This window comes from Microtus oregoni, unplaced genomic scaffold, assembly GCF_018167655.1.
Source record: "Microtus oregoni isolate MIOR12 unplaced genomic scaffold, Mior012 000048F_ref0000485, whole genome shotgun sequence".
Taxonomy (NCBI): domain Eukaryota; kingdom Metazoa; phylum Chordata; class Mammalia; order Rodentia; family Cricetidae; genus Microtus; species Microtus oregoni.
Window position 1 is genome coordinate 6,281,436 of NW_024543222.1, and position 6,363 is coordinate 6,287,798.

Genomic DNA, 6,363 nt, shown 5'->3' on the forward strand with positions numbered 1-6,363 from the left:
AGGTGAACCCAGGTGCCATTCTCGTTCTGGTTTCCTTTTTCCTTTGATCACTCCCTTGTTCGCAGGCGCACGCGTTAATCTCTCGGCAAGACTCTTGCCCTTCCCTTGCTTGTTTATGAGGACGCAGACAGCGCACTGAGTGACGCTCTGGCCTCTCCAGTTTTTTCACAGTGACATTTACAGGGCGTTCCATTTTGAGCAGTGCTCATTCCTCTGATGTCTGCAATGTCACCCTTGAAGATACATGTACCCAAAGGACCGACCCCCCATTTTCTACAATACCCAGAGAATACGCAATGGGTGCCTCGTTCTCCTCCTTTTGTGTCATTTTGAGGAATTGATGGAAGTTGGTGGTTCTTGTCAAAAAGATGAGTTCCTGCTTTTTGGTTTTGGTTTGGTTTTAGTTTTTCGAGACAGGGTTTCTCTGTGTAGCTTTGAGCCTATCCTGGAACTTGCTCTGTAGACCAGGCTGGCCTCGACCTCACAGAGACCCACCTGCCTCTGCCTCCGAGTGCTGGGATTAAAGGCGTGCACCATCACCACACAGATGATTTCCTATTTTTTTTTTTTTTGTTTTTGTTTTTCGAGACAGGGTTTCTCTGTGGTTTTGGAGCATGTCCTGGAACTAGCTCTTGTAGACCAGGCTGGTCTCGAACTCACAGAAATCCGCCTGCCTCTGCCTCCCGAGTGCTGGGATTAAAGGCATGTGCCACCACCGCCCGGCGATTTCCTATTTCTTTAAGGAAAAGCAGTTTACAGAAACGACCAGTTGCTGAGAGAACACACCTCTAGCTCTAATAACCTTTCCCCAAGATCCTCCCCAGGTCCTACCCAGGACTATGTCAACAGGCCTTTGTATTTGTTTTGTAGCTTCCCTTTACCAACAGGGACATTGATTTGCTGAGAAATAACCATTCTCTGTTTTCCACTCTTATTTTACATCTGACGTCATAGTTTATGAAATTATGTAAAAGCTACTAGAAGGTCTACCAGCATAAACAAGCCTGGGACAACTGGGGCTTTGTGGAAGCCTGGCTCAGAGAGGGAAAACATGCCTGCTCTCAGGGATCTAGAGGGGTCGCCTTGCTCCGCAAGGGAATCTAAGGCATGCATTGAATCCAGGAGTTGGGTCAGAAGAGGTCAGATAAGAGATGTCTGTTTATATCACATTGCAAGTCCTGTGTGCTATACTTTACAGCCAATTGATAAGGGGTTCTCAGTGGTCATTTTGACTACACATAATTTCTATTTTGTATATAATTTGGAACCCCATTCCCACATTAAAAGTAACTTCCAGACCTAGAGTCTGAGGATGTTTGCTTAAAGTATAATAACAGGGGCTCTTTCAGGTCTTGGCTTCAAGACGAGCAAAAAGACAAGGAACAGCCGTCTCACCGTAAAGGGCCGCAGCCATGTGTAGTAAATTTCTTGTAGGAACCGTGCCCGGTGCAGGCCCAAGGACAAGGCCATTTAGGCTTCATCGTAGCTGAGGCATCCGCCATCATGGACATTAATAAAACAAGTGTTCTCAATGTGTATGTACTTCCTGAGCTCTACGTCAAGCTGCTACACGACTGCGTGAGCTGTGCCCTTCATAGCAAAATGCTCAGGGGTGGAGTCCATGAAACCCGGCAGACCAAGCAACCCCACCTTAATGTGGACATGACCCACAACCTCCACCAAAGCCCATGTAAATAACAGATTTCATGAGAACGGAAGAAAAGCCATCTGGGGAAAATAAAATGAAGATTATATATAAAAAGAAAAGTATAATACCATGGGAACCAGGAGGATTCTAGAACTGTCTGTTGGGACTCAGAGTGCTTCCTTGTTTTCTTTTCCTTTCTTCTTAAAAAATATTTATTTTATGTGCATTGATATTTTTTTTTTGCCTGTATATATGTCTGTGTGAGTGTGTCAGATCCTCTGGAACTAGAGTTACAGACAGTTGTGAGCTGCCATGTGGGTGCTGGGAATTGAACCCAGGTCCTCTGTAAGAGCAGCCAGTGCTCTTAACCATTAAGCCCTCTCTCCAGCCCCATTTTTTTCCTTTCTTTTGTTCTGTTATGATAGAATTTCATTATGTAGATTTGTTATGGAGTTCAGACTGGCCTAGAATTCATGATCTTTTTACATCCATCTCTCAAGGGCTGGGATTACAGATGCGTGCCTCCATGCCCAGCCCTCTGAGTTTACTTTAGGAGAATCGATGAGCCCTGATCTACCATCAGTGAGATTTTTGGGGATGAGGGCAGGGAAGCCATGGTGGCACATGCCTTTAATTCCAGCACTCAGGAGGCAGAGATAGACAAATTTCTGTGAGTTTGAGGCCAGACTGGGCTACAAGAAGCCCTGTTTCCGAAAATGAAACGAGGTGGGGAAATGGCTCAATGGGTAAGAATGCTTGCTCTGCAAGCATGAGGACCTGAGTTCAAATCCCAGTGTAAGAAGATGGGCAGGAGTGTACGCAACTGCAACCCCAACACTGGGGGATGGAAAGAGAGAGGCACCAGCTCTCCTGACTTCCATGGTCCTATCCAACTGTGCTCCACTCTCCTTCAGGATGCTCCATAGCTACAAGTTATGTCTGAATAAAACCTGAATCCTAGGAATTCAGGAACCCTTGGGAGGAGGTAAACAGGCCTATCAGAGTCCACAAGGCGAGCTTCAAGACAAACTTGCACCCAGATGAGGCTCAGCTGGGGAAAGGTAGGGAAAAGATCAATGCTGATTAGGTCTATTTTATTTTATTTTGGAAACTTGTCACAAACTACAGTCACCTGGGATGAAGAATCGCCTCCATCAGACGATCCTGCAGGCAAGCCTGTGGGGCCTTTTCTTGATTGTTGATTAACGTAGAAGGGCCCAGCCCACTGTGAGTGGTACCATCTCTGGGCACGTGGTCCACAGTTGTATAAGAAAGCAAGCTGAGCAGGCCACAGGGAGTAAGCCAGAAAATAGAGTTCTTCCACGGCCTCTGTGTGCATCGGTTCCTACATCGCCTTCCCCCAGTGTTGGACTTGGCCTGTAAGCTGAAATTAGTGTGTTTTTTGTTTGTTTGTTTGTTTGTTTGATTGATTGATTGGTTAATTGGTTTTTCAAGACAGGGATTCTTAGTAGCTAAGTAGCTGAAATTAGTGTGGTTTTTTGTTTGTTTGTTTGGTTGGTTGGTTGGTTGGCTTTTCAAGACAGGGGTTCTCAGTAGCTAAGGAGCTGAAATGAGTGTCTTCTCACAGCAACGGAAAACAGCCCAGGACAAAATCGCTCCCCTCAGTCGTGAGTAACGGACAGGACATTACAAGGGGTACCCTAAGACATAGGGGTCTGACAGCTGAATGCCATTTCCTCTGATACATAGCGTGGCCAATGGCAAGGGCTTTCTAGAACTTGCAGAAAAGGTTGAAGGGAGAGAAAAATACCCAGTGGAGGTGAGGGTGGGGCTGACCCTGGTTCCTCCCATGCCATCCTCTTGTCTGAGGCCCTTGTCATCCAAATCCAATTCCCAACAAGAATTCGAGGGTGCTAGAAAAGACTCCCTGTGGGGTACAGAATAAGGCAAGGCATAGGCGTGAGGGCAGCACAAATAAGAGACGGCAGGCACATAACGAAGTCTACTGGTGTTATTATCCCCATGAAAAGTACCACACTTGAGTCTACCACATGTGATATGTACTTCCTGTACAGTCTTTTCTCAGCATCCCCTTAGGGAGAAACAGTAAGGTTTCATGAGGCATCTTGGCTTCTCTATTGCTTGCTAGTACGACACATGCCTGCCCTGAGACCCCACTGGTACGTCAGTCAGTCCTCACAGCACCCCAGGGTGTGGAAACATCTCACCAACATTCCCTAAAGAGACCGGATATGGAAACAACAGAGCCAAGATTTGAACCCAAGCCTTACCAGGTGCTATAGTGTCCCTTATTTTAACCAGCAAGCAGCTTTGGCTCAAAGTTTAGACACTACTCTACTGAACAGAGGAAGTTTCAATACTTGGGGAGACTCCCAAACTCTGTGTGGGTGGCCAGTTAGCAGGAGGTCTTGTCAAAGCTTCTACCATCATACTGGCCATAGAGGATACATGAATGAATGAGCATGTCAGTGCTCTGGGCAGATTTCATGTATGGATATAGAAATTTGAGTCCGATATGATTTCATGTGTAGCCAAATAGCATTCTGGTTGGTTTGTGTGTTTCCCCGACACACCAACCATTTTTAGCTCATGAATCATGAAGAAACAGAATGAACTAGTGGTTTTTTGGTATCTAATGTGTCTTGGGGTCAAATATGCACTTGCTGGACCTCTGTAGGTTTTTGGCATGGCCCCTGGATGAGGTAGGCAGGTTAGAGTAATGTTTCCCCAAATTTACAACCTCAGAAGTTGGGTCTTTCCAAACGTAGTTAGTTAAGAGGGGGCCCAAGGACACAGGAAACATCCAGGAGAGAAGACTGCGAGACGGCAGAGGCAGAAGGCGGGGCGTGGTGAGCTGCACTTTATAACCTTGGTCCTGGGAGGCAGAGACAGACCAATCCTTGGGGCTTGACAGCCAGCCAAGCCTAGCCTAAAAGACAAGTTCCAGATAAAAGTGAGAGACCCTGTTTTGAAAAAAAGGTAGACAGTGCCTTAGGGATAACACCCAAGGTTGTCCGCTGGCCTCTGAGTGCACAGGAATAGGTAGGTGTGCCCACCACACCTTCATACACATAAGCACACAAATACACAGGTGGAGACCAAGTGATGCTGATGCACATAAGCTAATGATGGAGGAGTTGCCAGGAACTATTAGAGGTTCCAAGGGGCCGGACCTAACGTTCGTCGAGCCCCTAACACCCCGAAAGTGCCCTCTAGACATCTTGATTTTGAACTGCTGGTCTCCTCCTCTGCAAAGAATACTTCTCTGTTGGTGTAAGCCACATCGTGGTCGGTAGCCATTTGTCACAGCAGACCAAGGCCCCACTTAAGAAACTGTCCTTGGAGTTGATGTACACATCCTTTCTCTCCAGAAGTTTGATTCAATAAACTTACAGGAGATCCCAGAGCCAGGGACCTCAGGCCTCTGTTCCCCTTCCTCCAGGGACCTCAGGTCTCTGTTCTACTGACTTAAATTAGCAATTACAGGGTGCTTCCTTCCTGCCTCTCCCTAGCCTCCCCCTTTTAAATTGTTTCCACCTGTCACTAAGAGCCAAGCCCACCCTTTGCCAAAACTCACCACTGACCATCAGAAAAACACTAATCCCAAATGCTGGGGACCAAAACTCAGGGCTTCTGCCCTCTGAGGGAAGCATGAGGTGACTGGGGAGCACAGAGGACACAGACAGGCCTGGTTGTGACGGAGGACGAACCTATTGCTTTCTAGGTTGGCACCAAGCCTGACACGTGGGAGGCACAAGCAGGCATCTGGCCTGGCGGCTAGGACCTCATCTCCCTCACCCTTCTCCGGGATTGCCAGAGGGAAGATCAGGCTAAATTAGCACGTGTTCTAGAAGTCAGCAGCCCAGCAGCAGAGAGGGGAAGGAAACCAGAGACCGTCAACGCAGGGGAACACTATGATAAGGATAACACTCTCCAGGACGTGGCTGGGCTTCACAGAAATTCACTCATTTTGTGTCACAGTGAAGAAGACAAGCCTGGCCATCATCTAAGAGGAGACAGAACTGGGGATGTCAGAGATATAGTCAATGCCTGGAGACCGTCTCAGACAAAGCATAGCTTAAAGAAGGCTCAGCTCCAGGGGTGATGAGATCTGCCTACCTTCCTACAGAGACCCAAAACAGCAGGCCTTGCGTGACTCCAGGCCTGGGTCGCTCAGCCCTGGTTTGCTGGGTGGAGATAAGTATGATCCAGCTTAAGGCCCCTGGGGCCACAGAGAAACAGTGTTGACAATCTCAGCATAGTTTGCTTCCATGGCATTTGTCCCTTAAAGGACTTAGGGAAGCCTTGTGAAGAATATTCTAGATGGATGGGGATGGCTAGAGGTTGGAGAAGCCACCCCAGAATTAGTCTGGATGTCCTCCTTAGACTGAGACCCATGGGGAAGACCAGAAGAAGGTGACTGAGGGTTGTGGGTTGTGATAACCACATCTGACTGCAGTTGTCCATCAGCCTCCCACCCCCACCCTGTCCTTCCTCTGTATTCAGCTCACTGCCCGTGCTTGCCTAGCCCCACCCTCCTGCCTAGACCAGTCCTGCAGACTCTGGGGCCCGTGAATCAGAGGCCTGGCTCATTTCTGCAGCCTTCTGTGGTTCTCGGGGTGTTCAGGTCAGCGTGCTTGGATTTCACCATAGTGGGAGTTCCCGGGGTTCTGCCCCAGGGAGCTTCCCCTGGGGGGCACACCCTCTGACACCCAAGGAACAGGCAGCAAGGA